Below are 19,888 nucleotides of genomic sequence, written 5' to 3' on the forward strand. Positions count from 1 at the left end.
ACAGAAGACTTCAGCACTCATTGTCTCCTGTAAAGATCACTTGCCTTCTTTGTCCTTAAGCATTTCCTTACCCACTCTTGAAATGTGCTTTCTTTTCTTTCTTTCTTTTTTTCTTTTCTTTTTTTTTTTGCCTAGATGAAGAATTAAGGATTTGACTCCTTACATTTTCCAGCTTCTTCATAGGTTAGACCAATGCTAGGTTCAGTTACTCCTTGACCATTGTCTGTGACACTACCTGATATATTGTAGGTGGCTTCAGATTTCAGACGGGCACTGTATACACTTGAGAGGTTTATCCCTGGGTATTTACCAGTAGATCTTGTGGACTCTTGCTGTTACTCTTACCCTTTGCACCATGGTTCTACAATAGAGGACATAATTGCTATAGGGTTTCTTAAGCCTGCTGGTTGTGTGCACTGTTTCTGCCTACTGTACCTACAGTATATGGTTATCTGGATCGTCAAATTTAAGAAACAGGTTGTATCTTCCTTGTAGGAGTAATTGAATTATGTTTGTCTCTATTTCCTCCTGTTTGTATATTTCTAGTCTTTTAGTTAGCAGTTTAGTTCTGCCTCATTTGGGTGACAAAGACTTGTCTCCAGCCAACCAGGACTGCCATCTCCATACAAGCAAATTTCTTTTATCAGATGTTAGAGTCCACGAGTCATCACATATGGAAATATTCCCCTCCTGACCACTAGGAGGAAGCAAAAAATACATCAACACACCAGTGCTTTAAATCCCTCCCACTTCCCATGATCCTCAGCCATTTTCTTTTGTCTCCTTTATGAGGAGTAAGGTAAAAGGGAAGTGCAAGATCTGCTCATCGTTGAAAGGGGATCCTCTATCCAATCTATGACCCAGTTCTTCCACACAGTAAGCTGTCGTTAAGAAGAGTAGGCGAGGAATTTTCAGCCAGTCAGTGAAAAGGTATTCTCAGTGGAAAATGTCACAGGCCTCTCAGGTGAAATGTGAACTTGTCCACCAATCCTCTAGTCTACAGTGAGCTGCTCCTTGTGAATCCATAGCTGCCCTCAGGTGAAATGTGGACTTGTCTACCTATCACCTGGTTTGTAGATGAGGTTACTAACTTAAATCCTAGGCTTCGTGTTCGCACTGCCTAGGATAGGCTCATCTACTGAAAGTTGCTGCAGCTGAGGTAAGCACAGTGGACAGGGGTGTTGGAAGTTAAGTACTTGCACCTTCATAGCCCACCGGCTATTAGAATGAATATGTTCACATGCTTCACATAGTCTGGGACATATATTTATACACCATACAACTTTTACTAGCTTATACTGCTATTGCTTTAAACTTAGCATTCAGCTTATCTTAGAAGTTGCTTCTGACCTGTACACTGTAGATTACGAGTGAAGCGCTATTTACCACTCCAGCTCACACACTAAATGTACTCGACTTCGGCTTTTTGTGCACTTCGGGTACCGGGCGTAATAAAAGTTGAAAGTTTTCGCTTGTGCGTTAACCCGAGTCACACAAAAATCCAAAGTTACATTATTGCGTCCGCATTAGCATACTCCACCATAAACTTCAATGGAGCTTGAAAACACCCATACTTGCTCACTAACCCGCATCACAATAAGCCCCCTATTCTAATAACCCCTAAACCGCTGCAAAGTACCCCGATAGTACACTACACACCCACATCATTAAGTACCCGTTATGCTATATACCCCCAAACCGCCACCCCCCACATTGCAAACTACTCCACTATACTATTAACCCCTAAATTTCCACACACACCCACATCACAAAGTACCCACTACACTATTAACCCCTTAACCAGCACACACACCCACATTGCAAAATACCCAGTACACTATCAACCCCTAAACTGCCACACCCCACATTGCAAACTACTCCGCTACACTATTAACACCTAAATTGCCACACACCCGCATCACAAAGTATCTTCTACACTAAATTACTCTGCTACACTATTAACCCCTAAATTGCCACACCCCTGCATCACAAAGTACCGTTACACTATTAACCCCTTAACCAGCACAATCCCCATCACAAAGTACCCACTAACCTCTTACCCAGCTAATCCCCATAACACCCCTAACCTAGCACCCCCTAAGTTACAAAAAAAATGCAATACAGTACATAAAAATAAAAACCCTAACTTTAGATAAAATAAAAAAATAACATTACAGAAAATAAAAACCGCTATGCCTATCCTAAAACTAAAGCCCCTCTTTAAAAAAAAAAAAAAGCCCACCCAAAATAAAAAAAAACAATTTTAACACAAAAAGTTACTATAGCAATAGCCCTTAGAAAGTTTTTTTTGTAGGGCATTGCCCTAAAGGGATTTTTCCAAAAATATTTACAATCCCATTCTACAATAAAATTAACCCCCCCCCCAAAAAAAAGGAGGAAGAACATTTTTTTTCATGTAAAAAAAAAAGATATTTTACATCAAAAGTTCCTCAGTAGCCACATCCCATTGTAAAGGACTTCTAAGCAGCAAATCAGTATGTCTGTCCCGGGACAGCTAAGGGAGTGAGCTTCGTGAACACTCATCTTATTTCCCTTTTCAGTTTAAGGAAGTTTACTATGAAATCTCATGAGAGTTAAGTCAAATCTCATGAGATCACAGTAAAAGAGTACATGACCTCAGCAATATTGCAGCTGATTGGCTGCTGTTCATTTCTTCATTATTTTTTTTTATTATTATTTACCTGCAGCTGGGCAGCAGCTAAATATAAGTTTTTACACAGAATTTACTCTGCTCAGAGATGCTCAGATGATATTTTTCTGTCAGCTTTTTACAGTTATACTGCATCAGTTTCAAGTGATTTAGCATACAAGTATTATGTCCCTTTAAGCATATTAATTTTCTTTTAGAGATTTTTTTTGCTTTCTTACTTACTTTAGAAGTTGCTGTTCTTAAAGTAAATGGGGATATACCAGTTTAGTGTTTTGATATTTTTTTTGTTTTTTTAAACCTTTAGTTAAATGACTTGGTGTAATTCTGCCCCTTTTGTAGTTGGTGTTTATATCCAGAAATTGGACAGAGCAAGGTATAATTTGTATTCCTTTTACAAGGTGTAAACATTTTGTATCAAACTTCTCTTACTTGGAAGATAGTTCTTCCTTTATAGTCTTTTAGTTAGGAGGTGGTAATCCTTCTTTAGGAGGGCTTATTTGCAAGCAATTTATATTTTCAGTACAAAACGTCCGTCTAGTAGACAAAAAAAGAAGAGGCGCTTCCTTGTGTATATCAGCTATATATACAGACAGGTAAATGGCTCAAACACAGTATACTCACAAAATGAGCAGCACCCAGTTGTGCTATTAGAGGCAGACTGGAGTCTCACAGCGCTCCAGCTCGCTGACAACGTGGTTCGAGAGATCCAAATACAGTACACTTCAGATGAGAACAGCTCCTGCTCAGCTCAATCCCTAAGGACGTCACAAAAAAACAGATTTGGCTGGTGAGCAATGTGTAGTGATCAAAAAAGATCAGGCAGTGCAAAGTTATGGGTAAAAACACACTTTAATAAAATGGTAAATAAAACAATGTAGCACTCATAAGTGCATCAGTGTTATACGCTACGCCTTTATCGGTCCACTGACCGTTTCATCAGGCATACAAACCTATCACTATTTAAATCTACCTGAACCAATCAGATAATAAAAAACTTCCTACGTCATTAATAGCAACAGTGTTACTAATTAGTAATTAACAGCTATGTTCCCTTTCTGAGCAGAGGGTGTAATTTGTAAATATCACTTGAGGTAACAGGATTCTTATTTATGAATGGAAGTACCCAATAGGAATATAACACATTACATGTTAAAAAGCTATCTAAACATAGACGGCAACATAGCAACAGAATGCGCAGTTCACAATTGTACAGAGAAATATGTGAAGCAAATCACATTATGATCGGACAAACACACTATATACTACTATAAAGCTATTGATTGAATGGTAACCCTTGGCTGTCATAAAAAAGATAATAGTGATTCTAATTAGGACGGGATATTATAAAAATATATATGACAGGGTGATGGAAAAACGGATTGGTATATATGATCAATATTTTTACTAATAACTCAAAATATCCACTTTAACACACAACGGAGGTAGGCTCTATATATAGATTGTACTCACACATCTGTCATATCGATTGGCTAAAAAAACTAAAGGTATATTTGCATTGTGACTCATAACATATATTGTGGGATATGGTTATATATGAATTGCAAAAAAATAAGTGAATTATAGTGATATATAAGCATGGATACTATGATATACTATTAATTTATTCTAATAATAATAATTCCTTTAGGATGTGCCCATTGGTGCCATTTGTAAATCTATGTTCATATCTGAAATGATAAAATCCGATATGGATCTATTTCTAGGTGACTAAATTATCAAGCGAGATTAAATGAACCTAAAAAAATGTGGTGGTGTACAATGTGTAGTAGTAAGCCTATCTCTAGAAGGTGTTGTATATAACTGTCAAATGTATGTGTTAATATTTAATGCTATATGTGATGCCATATATGGTGTGTAGCAAAGTGCTAAAATGAATTGTAGTGATTTTTATTTGAATTGAAACAATATATGTATAAATGCATACATAAATGATAACCTCTAGTTAAAAAGCTGCCATATCGATATTCTCGTTGAGACCAGAGGGAAACAGAGATCTAAATTTGTATATCCAATATGTTTCCCTCTGTCTCAAACAAGATATCCTATTGGTGCCAATCTTAAATGGAATTGTTTCCAAAGAAGTTATGGATTTTTTACAATCTATATTGCCATGATGGTGAACATGATGTCTAGAGACACTATGTTTGAGAGAACCATTTTATATGTTCCTCAGATGTTTACTCCACCTTTTCCTTATTTTTTTGTGGTGTGCCCCAAATATTGGGCCCGACATTCACAGGTTAACGCATGTCAAAGTGTGGGGAGTGATTGATGGTGTTCTTAAGAATAGGATCTCTGAGGAGTAAAGGCCAGTGTTTGCCTTTAATTTTGTTAATGGCTTTATGGTTGGAATTATATTGTGTGATAAAACTGGAACAATACTCTTTATTTCCTACCTCTTATTTTCCCTTTTTTCAAACATAGATGAGCGATCTAAATCGCTCGCCCTGTTATAACCATTTTCTAACATTTGTAGTGGATATCCTTTATTGTTAAACCTTTTCTTTAAGATCTTACTTTGTTGATCATACATTTGTTTGCTTGTACAATTTCTCAGAATTCTCCGAAATTGACTAAAGGGAATGTTGGTTTTCCAACTTGATAAATGGTTACTGTAATAGTCAAGAAAGTTGTTACTATCTACCTGTTTGAAGTAGGTAGAGGATACAAAATTCCCCTCTTAATCCCATGAGAGGTTTACATCAAAGAAAACTTTACTCTCCTGCTGAATGTTTGATGTGAAAGAGAGCCCTAAAGTGTTGTTGTTAAGATGTTCAATAAATGTTTGGGTCATAGATTCACTCCCCTGCCATATAAATACCAGATCGTCAATATACCTGCCATAGAACAACAGGTTATTCTCCCAGTTTGAATCATAAATGTAAGATTCTTAAAAAAAACATATAAAGGTTGTCAAAACTAGGAGCAAACTTGGTGCCCATGTCGGTACCCTTGATTTGGAGATAATAATCATCCAAGAATTTGAAATAGTTGTGATGTAAAATGAATCGGATGGACTCTAATATAAATTGTTTCTGTAGGCTGGGTAAATATATGTATCCTCTACCTCTTTCAAACAGATAGATAGTAACAACTTTCTTGACTATTACAGTAACCATTTATCAAGTTGGAAAACCAACATTCCTTTAATCAATTTCGGAGAATTCAGATAAATTGTACAAGCAAACAAATGTATGATCAACAAACTAAGATCTTAAAGAAAAGGTTCAACAATAAAGGATATCCACTACAAATTATAGAAAATGGTTATCACATGGTGAGAGATTTAGATCGCTTATCTATGTTTGAAAAAGGGAAAATAAGATAGAGGTAGACAATAAAGAGTATTGTTCCAGTTTTATCACACAATATAATTCCAACCATAAAAGCATTAAAGAATATCCACTTTAACACATAACGGAGGTAGGGTCTATATATAGATTGTACCCACACATCTGTCATATCGATTGGCTATTAAAACTAAAGGTATATTTGCATTGTGACTCATAACATATATGGTGGGATATGGTTATATATGAAATGCAAAGCAATAAGTGAATTATAGTGATATATAAGCATGGACACTCTGATATACTATTAATTTATTCTAATAATAATAATTCCTTTAGGATGTGCCGATTGGTGCCATTTGTGAATTTATGTTCATATCTGAAATGATAGAATCCAATATGGATCTATTTCTAGGTGACTAAATAAATTATCAAGTGCGATTAAATGGACCTAAAAAAATGTGGTGGTATATTATGTGTAGTAGTAAGCCTATCTCTAGAAGGTGTTGTATATAACTGTCAAATGTATGTGTTAATATTTAATGCTATATGTGATGCCATATATGGTGTGTAGCAAAGTGCTAAAATGAATTGTAGTGATTTTTATTTGAAACCATATATGTGTAAATGCATAAATAAATGATAACATCTAGTTAAAAAGCTGCCATATCGATATTCTCGTTGAGACCAGAGGGAAACAGAGATCTAAATTTGCATATCCAATATGTTTCCCTCTGTCTCAAACGAGATATCCTATTGGTGCCAATCTTAAATGGAATTGTTTCCAAAGAAGTTATGGATTTTTTTTACAATCTATATTACCATGATGGTGAACATGATGTCTAGAGACACTATGTTTGAGAGAACCATTTTATATGTTCCTCAGATGTTCACTCCACCTTTTCCTTATTTTTCTTGTGGTGCGCCCCAAATATTGGGCCCCACATTCACAGGTTAACACATAAATTACAAAACTATTGTTGCATGTAATGTGTCCTAATTAGTGATGCACCGAAATGGAAATTCTGGACCGAAACCGAATCTGAAAATCCGGGATGCACTTGGCCGAAAACCGAAACTGATACCGAAAATGTATTTTTTCAAATTTTTTTTTTTTTTGTGCATAATTAGAGCCAATAAAAAAGCCCACACTTTTATTGAAAGTAACACTAAAATTGGACAAAAATATCTTAAAACAATAATATGCTACACAATAATTTTACCAAGAAAAAAAAAAAAACAGGGAAAAAATTCAATGTTCGGCCAAAATGTTTCTGCGACCAAAATTTTGGTGCATCCCTACTTAAAACAATTATAAATATCAATATACTGTATTATTCTTCATTTAGTTTTATGTAATAGAATATTTAACAGTTTTTTGTTTTTTTACCAATTATCCAAATAAAGTATAGTCCTAGAAAACTCATTATATGCAAAATTGTAAGTCAAGTAATAAACTTAAACAGCAGCTCTAGGCTAGCATCAAATTTGAAACATGCTACACCATAATTTTACCGAAAATAACAGGCAAAAAAACCGAAAAACGAAATAGCCAAAAATGCCATTCTGCGGCCGAAATTTCGGTGCATCCCTAGTCCTAATATTTTGAAATTTTTTCCTATCACTGTTGATCTACTGGAATGTGCTTTGTGCGTGATGTATTTACACATAAAACATCTAGGATGAATGCTCCATTATTGCCAATATTAGCATTCTTAGAAATATTCTTATTAAAATCTCGTTTGGATAGAAGGACTTTACTGCCAGTGCCAGTTTCTGTTTGATATTTTGTGCTCTTCTAAATGTGAAGTGTGGGGAGTGATTGATGGTGTTCTTAAGAATAGGATCTCTGAGGAGTAAAGGCCAGTGTTTGCCTATAATTTTGTTAATGGCTTTATGGTTGGAATTATATTGTGTGATAAAACTGGAACAATACTCTTTATTGTCTACCTCTTATTTTCCCTTTTTTCAAACATAGATGAGCGACCTAAATCTCTCGCCCTGTGATAACCATTTTCTAAAATTTGTAGTGGATATCCTTTATTGTTAAACCTTTTCTTTACGATCTTACTTTGTTGATCATACATTTGTTTGCTTGTACAATTTCTCAGAATTCTCTGAAATTGACTAAAGGGAATGTTGGTTTTCCAACTTGATAAATGGTTACTGTAATAGTCGAGAAAGTGGTTGCTATCTACCTGTTTGAAGTAGGTAGAGGATACAAAATTCCCCTCTTCATCCCATGAGAGGTTCACATCAAATAAAATTATACTCTCCTGCTGAATGTTTGATGTGAAAGAGAGCCCTAAAGTGTTGTTGTTAATATGTTCAATAAATGTCTGGGTCATAGATTCACTCCCCTGCCATATAAATACCAGATCGGCAATATATCTGCTATAGAACAACAGGTTATGCTCCCAGTTTGAATCATAAATGTAAGATTCTTTAAAAAAAAAAAAATATAAAGGTTGTCAAAACTGGGAGCAAACCTGGTGCCCATGGCGGTACCCTTGATTTGGAGATGATAATCATCCAAGAATTTGAAATAATTGTGATATAAAATGAATCGGATGGACTCTAATATAAATTGTTTCTGTAGGCTGGGTAAATATATGTATCCTCTACCTCTTTCAAACAGGTAGATAGTAACAACTTTCTTGACTATTACAGTAACCATTTATCAAGTTGGAAAACCAACATTCCCTTTAGTCAATTTCGGAAAATTCAGATAAATTGTACAAGCAAACAAATGTATGATCAACAAAGATCTTAAAGAAAAGGTTCAACAATAAAGGATATCCACTACAAATTATAGAAAATGGTTATCACATGGTGAGAGATTTAGATCGCTTATCTATGTTTGAAAAAAGGGAAAATAAGATAGAGGTAGACAATAAAGAGTATTGTTCCAGTTTTATCACACAATATAATTCCAACCATAAAACCATTAAAGAATATCCACTTTAACACATAACGGAGGTAGGGTCTATATATAGATTGTACCCACACATCTGTCATATCGATTGGCTATTAAAACTAAAGGTATATTTGCATTGTGACTCATAACATATATGGTGGGATATGGTTATATATGAAATGCAAAGCAATAAGTGAATTATAGTGATATATAAGCATGGACACTCTGATATACTATTAATTTATTCTAATAATAATAATTCCTTTAGGATGTGCCGATTGGTGCCACTTGTGAATTTATGTTCATATCTGAAATGATAGAATCCAATATGGATCTATTTCTAGGTGACTAAATAAATTATCAAGTGCGATTAAATGGACCTAAAAAAATGTGGTGGTATATTATGTGTAGTAGTAAGCCTATCTCTAGAAGGTGTTGTATATAACTGTCAAATGTATGTGTTAATATTTAATGCTATATGTGATGCCATATATGGTGTGTAGCAAAGTGCTAAAATGAATTGTAGTGATTTTTATTTGAAACCATATATGTGTAAATGCATAAATAAATGATAACATCTAGTTAAAAAGCTGCCATATCGATATTCTCGTTGAGACCAGAGGGAAACAGATATCTAAATTTGCATATCCAATATGTTTCCCTCTGTCTCAAACGAGATATCCTATTGGTGCCAATCTTAAATGGAATTGTTTCCAAAGAAGTTATGGATTTTTTTTACAATCTATATTACCATGATGGTGAACATGATGTCTAGAGACACTATGTTTGAGAGAACCATTTTATATGTTCCTCAGATGTTCACTCCACCTTTTCCTTATTTTTCTTGTGGTGCGCCCCAAATATTGGGCCCCACATTCACAGGTTAACACATAAATTACAAAACTATTGTTGCATGTAATGTGTCCTAATTAGTGATGCACCGAAATGGAAATTCTGGACCGAAACCGAATCCGAAAATCCGGGATGCACTTGGCCGAAAACCGAAACTGATACCGAAAATGTATTTTTTCAAATTATTTTTTTTTTAGGTTTTTTTTTGTGCATAATTAGAGCCAATAAAAAAGCCCACACTTTTATTGAAAGTAACACACTAAAATTGGACAAAAATATCTTAAAACAATAATATGCTACACAATAATTTTACCAAGAAAAAAAAAAAAAAAACAGGGAAAAAATTCAATGTTCGGCCAAAATGTTTCTGCGACCAAAATTTTGGTGCATCCCTACTTAAAACAATTATAATTAATATCAATATACTGTATTATTCTTCATTTAGTTTTATGTAATAGAATATTTAACAGTTTTTTGTTTTTTTACCAATTATCCAAATAAAGTATAGTCCTAGAAAACTCATTATATGCAAAATTGTAAGTCAAGTAATAAACTTAAACAGCAGCTCTAGGCTAGCATCAAATTTGAAACATGCTACACCATAATTTTACCGAAAATAACAGGCAAAAAAAACGAAAAACGAAATAGCCAAAAATGCCATTTTCGGCCGAAACTTTCTGCGGCCGAAATTTCGGTGCATCCCTAGTCCTAATATTTTGAAATTTTTTCCTATCACTGTTGATCTACTGGAATGTGCTTTGTGCGTGATGTATTTACACATAAAACATCTAGGATGAATGCTCCATTATTGCCAATATTAGCATTCTTAGAAATATTCTTATTAAAATCTCGTTTGGATAGAAGGACTTTACTGCCAGTGCCAGTTTCTGTTTGATATTGGGTGCTCTTCTAAATGTGAAGTGTGGGGAGTGATTGATGGTGTTCTTAAGAATAGGATCTCTGAGGAGTAAAGGCCAGTGTTTGCCTATAATTTTGTTAATGGCTTTATGGTTGGAATTATATTGCGTGATAAAACTGGAACAATACTCTTTATTGTCTACCTCTTATTTTCCCTTTTTTCAAACATAGATGAGCGACCTAAATCTCTCGCCCTGTGATAACCATTTTCTAAAATTTGTAGTGGATATCCTTTATTGTTAAACCTTTTCTTTACGATCTTACTTTGTTGATCATACATTTGTTTGCTTGTACAATTTCTCAGAATTCTCTGAAATTGACTAAAGGGAATGTTGGTTTTCCAACTTGATAAATGGTTACTGTAATAGTCGAGAAAGTGGTTGCTATCTACCTGTTTGAAGTAGGTAGAGGATACAAAATTCCCCTCTTCATCCCATGAGAGGTTCACATCAAATAAAATTATACTCTCCTACTGAATGTTTGATGTGAAAGAGAGCCCTAAAGTGTTGTTGTTAATATGTTCAATAAATGTCTGGGTCATAGATTCACTCCCCTGCCATATAAATACCAGATCGGCAATATACCTGCTATAGAACAACAGGTTATGCTCCCAGTTTGAATCATAAATGTAAGATTCTTTAAAAAAAAAACATATAAAGGTTGTCAAAACTGGGAGCAAACCTGGTGCCCATGGCGGTACCCTTGATTTGGAGATGATAATCATCCAAGAATTTGAAATAATTGTGATATAAAATGAATCGGATGGATTCTAATATAAATTGTTTCTGTAGGCTGGGTAAATATATGTATCCTCTACCTCCTTCAAACAGGTAGATAGTAACAACTTTCTTGACTATTACAGTAACCATTTATCAAGTTGGAAAACCAACATTCCCTTTAGTCAATTTCGGAGAATGCAGATAAATTGTACAAGCAAACAAATGTATGATCAACAAAGTAAGATCTTAAAGAAAAGGTTCAACAATAAAGGATATCCACTACAAATTATAGAAAATGGTTATCACAGGGCGAGAGATTTAGTTCGCTCATCTATGTTTGAAAAAAGGGAAAATAAGATAGAGGTAGACAATAAAGAGTATTGTTCCACTTTTATCACACAATATAATTCCAACCATAAAGCATTATAGGCAAACACTGGCCTTTACTCCTCAGAGATCCTATTCTTAAGAACACCATCAATCACTCCCCACACTTCACATTTAGAAGAGCTCCCACTATCAAACAGAAACTGGCACCAAGAAAAGTCCTTCTATCCAAACGAGATTTTAAAAAGAATAATTCTAAGAATGCTAATATTGGCAATAATGGAGCATTCAACTGCAATCATCCTAGATGTTTTATGTACAAATACATCACGCACAAAGCACATTTTAGTAGATCAACAGTGATGGGAAACAATTTCAAAATATTAGGACACATTACATGCAACAATAGTTTTGTAATTTATGTGTTAACCTGTGAATGTGGGGCCCAATATTTGGGGCGCACCACAAGAAAAATAAGGAAAAGGTGGAGTGAACATCTGAGGAACATAAAAAATGGTTATCTCAAACATAGTGTCTCTAGACATTTCACCATCATGGCAATATAGATTTTAAAATGTCCATAACTCCTATGGAAACAATTCCATTTCAGATTGGCACCAATAGGATATCTCGTTTGAGACAGTGGGAAACATATTGGATATACAAATTTAGATCTCTGTTTCCCTCTGGTCTCAACGAGAATATCGATATGGCAGCTTTTTTTTTTTTTTTTATATAATTTTTATTGAGGTTGTGCGAGAGCAATACAACTTATGTGAAACATCATATCATCAAAACAAACATAAATGGTACATGTCAGTTTAACAATTTCTATATAGATAGAAAAACAAAATTCTCAATATGAATAATCTTATAAAATAAACTGGAACCTCTTTTTCTCTTTTTTACATAAACCAAGATCAGTAGTTTGAGTGGTCACTCTTGGACCTGTAAGCTTAAAGAAGTTTAGCAATTGGTATTTTAAATGATAACAAAAGTGAAAATATCATTCTGCTGTGTAAATAATATGGTAAGATATGTAGGTATATTGCATAGTTTGGTTGCGGCATAGGCAAGAGAAGCCGCGTAGATAGCCCTCCTGAAATAGGAGGTTTATTATGGTGGGGGGGGAGATGGTAGGGTAAATACGATGGGAAAAATAAATATTTAGCTTAGGAGGCTTTTAAAGTGTAGAGTATCAACTATAGGCATAAAGTATGATATCCAGTGAACTATATGTTTAGGGCTAATATATGTGGAGTAAAATATATCAAGTATATTCCATATGTGAGCATCTAAGAATTTAATGGTTACTATGAGAACACCAGTTGAAAGCTGGGGTTATACATGTGCAGTAAACTCTCTCAGAGCTCTTAATAAGATAAATAGTATAAAGGCTTAATACCTGTAGCCACTGACCTAGTGGAGCTGTACAATGTAAAAAATAAAAAAAATAAAGATGGCATATTAACAACATATTTTGAACCCATCGAAATTTGCATAAATATAAGAACAATTTAGATAGATATCAGGGCTGATGAAATAAAGTCTAGTAGGGAGGTTCCAACAACATAATTGGTATAATATATACATCAGGTCAACTATTCCCTTAGTGAACATTTAGTACCTTTTGGGCTTATTTATTTGTTTGAGAGTTGCTCAGGGAGATATAATAACAAGATAAACATTGAATGTAAAAGGTAGGGAAACCACAGATGAGAACATCAGTATGGGTCCAGCCCACTTTAGTGACATAACAAAGATTACGCTGCAATACTACGCGCCACTCTACATCAATAGTAACCACATCAACAGGTTAATGGGTGTGCACATTATATCTCGCAGTAAAAACGAAAAATAACCATACAAATTGGCTTCAAAAACAAGCAAAAAACGTAATCAGGGTGATTATAGATGAACTGAAACTCAGCTTCAACTGTAGCTGCTAGTAACCTAGTATCCCAACATGTCTGCCTTAGTTGCGTCTACAGTACCTTAACTCACATCTAATATCTCCCTGTCATAGAGTGGTCGGGGGGTTAATCTGACTGTATCCAATGACAGTAATAATTACTTCGATATAGGGGATCCTCGCAAAAATCTATACTGCACCGTCTCGGCCGCTGACGGCACAGCAAGACTAAATTTTAATAGTAGAAATCATAACAAACATGTGGGAGCCCTATCAGTATACACATGGAGGAATACCACCATTGTTGATATGTAAGCCAATGCGCTATAGATTAGTCACAAGAATGTAAAAGTCGATGCGGTCTTAAGAAATAACCTACATTTTATGCTATGGGAGCTAAATGAGATGGGTTTATAACCTTTAAGGAGGGTAGCTCGGCAAATTACACATATATGACGGGCATAGATATTAATAAGCATGGTTAAAGTTAAGCTATGGGATACCTAAGGTTTAAACTTCAGCAATAAGGTAATTATAGTAAATAGTTTGATAATTAAACCCCCTGAAGTATTTGTGGTGGAGCAGCTGTGTCAGTGAAAATCTTTATAAGTCTCTAGTAGTTGCAAGTTAAGTTATATAGTAACAAAGGACAGTTTCTCAAACATAACACATATAAAGACCTGAATTACCATAACTGATAGTAGATTATAAGGGCAGTATAGGAGCAAAGAGGGGCTCTGGTATAAAACTGTATTGCATTCATATCAACAGATTGGAAAGAACCAGTCTTAGCATCAGACATCCTGGTCATCACATATAAAGTATATACAGCAGAAATAGTCCAGAACATTCTAAACAAAAAATACACATATCCCATATGACTTAAAACATTTAAAACAGGCAGCAACTATTGTATTGTTCATAGAGATATAGCTACCACATAATAGATTTGATTCATCTTATTCCCATCTTCTGGTTTGCCACTTTAGACTTGGAGCTGTATATACAAATCTAACCAAGTTTAAACAGATCTGGGGTCAGCTTGAAGTAGACCTGAACAGGTAAAACAGAGTAAGCTACAGGATCGTGTATACCAGCTGTATATATAAATCTGAAACCTATCCTTGACTCCCCTCTAGTGGGGACAAATGGTATCTACATCGGATCTCTGAATATATTCTTATGATTTATCTGCAGATTGCCGTACAAAGTGATTGGCCAAATATCCTGTGCAGCATTTAGGCAATGTCATATTCTAATCATATAAGACCAAGTGAAACATATGGACCTCTGCATAGCAATAAATAAATGCCTTAGAGACAGAACCCAAACATAATTCAGTAAACATCGCCAGCCTGAGTATCAACTTGTGCATAATTACAACTATATACACAAATCACTAAGTATAGCAAACAGACTATAATAGACTATAAATGTCATATTTTGGATCACTGCAAGTTGTTAAGAAGAGACTCGTCTCCCTGGCGTGTTGTAATGGGGTAGTAGGAGACTTTATGAATAAGGCTCCAGAAGCATTCACAATCCGATCTCAAGTATAGTGCCTTCATCGAAAAAAAAAAGGTATCTTGGCTCTTCAAAGATTACCACCTAGACTCATAAGCTTACCGCTAAACAGGGGGCATGTAAACATAATATATGTATGGGGATGTCTCCAATAACCTGTGGTTTGAAACGATATATATGAGGACACGCTACAAATCTAAACTGGGAACAAGTCCAAAGGCAGAAACAGTGTGAGGCTAATAAAACCTTTCATATTTAAAAATGTTAATAATATTTATGATGAGCTATGTATCCTGTGGACCAGATTAACATTAGCCCCTGAGGTACGGCAGAAAACAACCATGCAGCATGATAGACATAAAAAAAAAGAAAAAAACAGTGTGGTTAGCATATAATAAACTACAAGCATAAAAACAACACAACCCATGTCACTAAGATTTGAGCGTAGCAGGGCCCCATAAATGGGCTAAAACTGTAATATGTCCGATCTCTGCCATGCCTGAAAATACAGTCACGTAGGATACCAATGATACTAATATCTTGAGACATTGTGAAGACGCAAATGCTTACACTAATAAAAAGGGGATGATGAGTGGCACACAGTTCCAATACAGTGTTTTATGGTTTTACCCCACTCCGGTAGCTAATGTCATGTGGCAGTCTCTCAGCCTGCAAGCCTCATCTCCACACCTCAACATGGACATCAGTGCGGCAGCATAATGTGCACCGCATAAAAGCAACAGAGACAGTGCAGGGTCTCCTCTGTGCAGCCAACCTTCCTCCGGGAGTTGATAGGGTTTTCTCAAGGTAAGGCTCTTAAGCGTATCCCTCTCGATCTCCTGGTTCAGAATAAAGGCTGGGTGATGGCAAAACCAGCCCAGTTGAGCAGCGTGGCGTTAGTGGTGGTTTCCAAAATATCTGTGTATGCGATCGCAGACTTCTCCTCTGCTGCTGCAGGTGATGCGTTGTCCAGATCCGGCTCTTTCTTGGTATCGTGGCAAGTAAATAGTAAGTCTTGGGACTCCAAGCCCCCGCCATCCCCTCGGTCCATTAAAACCGGTCTTTGGTTATTCGAAGCAAGGTATGAAGAGGTGGCTGCAGGCTGGAAAGCTTTAAATATCATTGCTTCCAGAGCCGCATGATGATCCTCTACAAGACAGAGCAGATCATCTAAGAAGCTGGTAGTGAACTCCATAGTCTGCATATTGCAAGCTGGGTAGGGAACCTTGAGAAGTAGATTTTCAGCTTCCTCAGAGCTAATTAGGCGGCAAGAGGCCTGCAAATAAAATGTAGCGTCCCCAAGATGGCGGCTCTCTCTCCCTGCTCTGTAGTATTAGAGAGTGGTGGCGGTCTGGTGCAGTCTCTCCGGGTCCTTAAAAATTCGTAGTAATAAAATACCAGCTCTTGGGTCTATCCACATCAGTTTTGGTTATAAAAGGGTTGCTGCAGAATGTGAAAAAAAACCTAAATTAGGATCCTGGGCCCGGGAGCCACACCAGAGCACGTCCGACCAGCTCTGCAGTTGGCTCCGCCCCGATATGGCAGCTTTTTAACTAGATGTTATAATTTATTATTGCACTTACACATATATTGTTTCAAATAAAAATCAAATAATTTATTTAGTCAACTAGAAATAGATCCATATTGGATTCTATCATTTCAGATATGAACATAGATTCACAAATGGCACCAATGGGCACATCCTAAAGGAATTATTTTTATTAGAATAAATTAATAGTATATCATAGTGTCCATGCTTATATATCACTATAATTCACTTATTTTTTTGCATTTCATATATAACCATATCCCACCATATATGTTATGAGTCACAATGCAAATATACCTTTAGTTTTTTTTTTTAGCCAATCGATATGACAGATGTGTGAGTACAATCTATATATAGAGCCTACCTCCGTTGTGTGTTAAAGTGGATATTTTGAGTTATTAGTAAAAATATTGTTTACATATACCAATTCATTTTTCCATCACCCTGTCATACAGTATATATTTTTATAAATATTCCGTCCTAATTAGAATCACTATTATCTTTTTATGACAGTCAAGGGTTACCATTCAATCTATATCTTTATAGTAGTATATAGTGTGTTTGTCCGATCATAATGTGATTTGCTTCATATATATCTCTGTACAATTGTGAACTGTGCATTCTATTGCTATATTGCTGTCTATGTTTAGATAGCGTATATAGTTTTTAACATGTAATGTGTTATATTCCTATTGGGTGCTTCCATTCATAAATAAGAATCCTGTTACCTCAAGTGATATTTACAAATTACACCCTCTGTTCAGAAAGGCAACATAGCTGTTAATTAATAATTAGTAACACTGTTGCTATGGAAGTTTAAATAGTTTGCAAAGTGATAGGTTTGTATGCCTGATGAAACGGTCAGTGGACCGAGAAACGTGTATCGTATCACACTGATGCACTTATGAGAGCTACATTGTTTTATTTACCATTTCTTTTACAAAGATATGACGAGTCCACGGATGTCATCCTTACTTGTGGGATATTAACCTCCTGCTGACAGGAAGTGGCAAAGAGCACCACAGCAGAGCTGTATATATAGCCCCTCCGTTCCCCTCCACCCTCAGTCATTCTCTTTGCCTGTGTTATACTAGGAAGACATGGTAAAGTGAGGTGTTAGTTTTAGTTTCTTCAATCTAGATTTTTTTTATTTTAAATGGTACCGGTGCGTACTATTTTCATCAGGGGGATATGGAAGAAGATTTCTGCCCTGAGGTTTGATGATCTTAGCATTTGTAACTAAGATCCACGCTGGTTCCCACAAGACTTCTGAAGGTAACCATGAGACATCTTCAGTGTGGAGACCGGTTTCATTCTACAAGCAGCATTAAGGTATGTGCAGCCTTTTTTTCTGAGGAGACTTGGTGTATCAGAACTGGCTAGCATTTTTTCCCTGTATGGGAATGGGGTAAGCAGTAAAACCTATTTTAAAAAGAGGGGTGTTACTGGAGTCCCTATATTTTATTTATCATTAGTTGATATTTGGGCATTATGTGACATGGGAGACAATGTAAAAAACGATGTTTTATGTTTTTTATTTTTTTGGCACTTTAAACTTATTGGTTTTATGCTTGAGGGTTGTAATTGTGTGTGCATTTCTACTTTAGTGCAAAACCACATTCCCATGTGGTGTTGTTTGGGCCTACTCTGATTTTTTACCTTAAGGGGCGGAGCCTATTTTGGCGCATTTTCTTCAGGCTTAGCAGCAGCATACAGTAACTCGGTGGCTCCTGGACTGTGTAGCTGGTCTGAAGGGTTGGAAACGTGATTCGAAGTACTCTGGGGGCAGGTAGGCGCCACAGCAGAGCTGTGGCGTGGTGCTGGGGGTATTTTTATCTATCTTTTGACTAGATGTTGATATAAGTACTTCTTAAGCCTTATTTCTGCTTTTGCTTCTGGGTGCAGTCATTTTTGGATTAACCAAAGATATTAAGTTAAATTTGGGAATAATTTAACGTTCTTTGTGCATTTTGGAAAAATTGTTCACTTTTCCTTTTCTTAAAGGCACAGTACCCGTTTTTTCTAATGTTTATTTTATGCTATAAATAAGTGTTTAAACAACTTTTGTGGTATTACTAGTCTGTTCAACATGTCTGACATTGAGGTTTCTCATTGTTCTATGTGTTTAGAAGCTATTGTGCAACCTCCTCTATCATTGTGTAACTTTTGTACTGAAAGGGCTTTACAATGTAAAAAGCATATTTTAAATAAAGTAAGTGTGCCTACGGATGATTCTCAGTCTGAAGAGAATCAGGATATGCCATCCAATTCTCCCCAAGTGTCACAACCTTTAACGCCCACACAAACGACGCCTAGTACTTCTAGTGCATCTAATTCCTTTACTCTGCAGGAGATGGCTGCAGTTATGTCAACTACCCTTACAGAGGTATTGTCTAAATTACCAGTGTTGCAGGGTAAACGCAGTAGGTCAAGTATTAATGTTAATACTGAATCCTCTGATGCTTTGTTAGCTATTTCCGATGTTCCCTCACAGTGCTCTGAGTTGGGGATCAGGGAATTACTGTCTAAGGGTGAAATTTCTGATTCAGGGAATGTTTTGCCTCAGACAGATTCGGATGCTATGTCATTTAAATTTAAGCTTCAACACCTCCGCCTGTTGCTTAGGGAGGTTTTAGCGACTCTGGATGATTGTGATCTTATTGTGATTCCTCCAGAGAAATTGTGTAAAATGGATAAATATTTGGAAGTTCCTACTTACACTGATGTTTTTCCGGTTCCTAAGAGAATTTCGGAAATTATTAGTAAGGAATGGGATAGACCAGGTATACCGTGTCATGTAATTGGCAAGAGTCCATGAGCTAGTGACGTATGGGATATACATTCCTACCAGGAGGGGCAAAGTTTCCCAAACCTCAAAATGCCTATAAATACACCCCCCACCACACCCACAATTCAGTTTTACAAACTTTGCCTCCTATGGAGGTGGTAAAGTAAGTTTGTGCTAGATTTCTACGTTGATATGCGCTTCTCAGCATGCTGAAGCCCGGTTTCCTCTCAGAGTGCAGTGAATGACAGAGGGATGTGAAGGGAGTATTACCTATTGCATGCAATGGTCATCCTAACGGGGATCTATTTCATAGGTTCTCTGTTATCGGTCGTAGAGATTTTTTGACATTATTTAAGTCATTATTTCTTTTTGCTTCTGGTTTCCAGAGGCTTATTCTGTT

General features: G+C 35.9%; 1 protein-coding gene across 1 annotated transcript in view; it reads left to right on the plus strand.

Annotated features, from left to right (window-relative positions):
* KNTC1 (kinetochore associated 1) overlaps positions 1 to 19,888 on the plus strand; it is a 1,377,837-nt gene that overhangs the window by 1,128,026 nt on the left and 229,923 nt on the right. The window lies entirely within an intron of this gene.

Source organism: Bombina bombina, chromosome 2 (genome assembly GCF_027579735.1).
Source record: "Bombina bombina isolate aBomBom1 chromosome 2, aBomBom1.pri, whole genome shotgun sequence".
Taxonomy (NCBI): domain Eukaryota; kingdom Metazoa; phylum Chordata; class Amphibia; order Anura; family Bombinatoridae; genus Bombina; species Bombina bombina.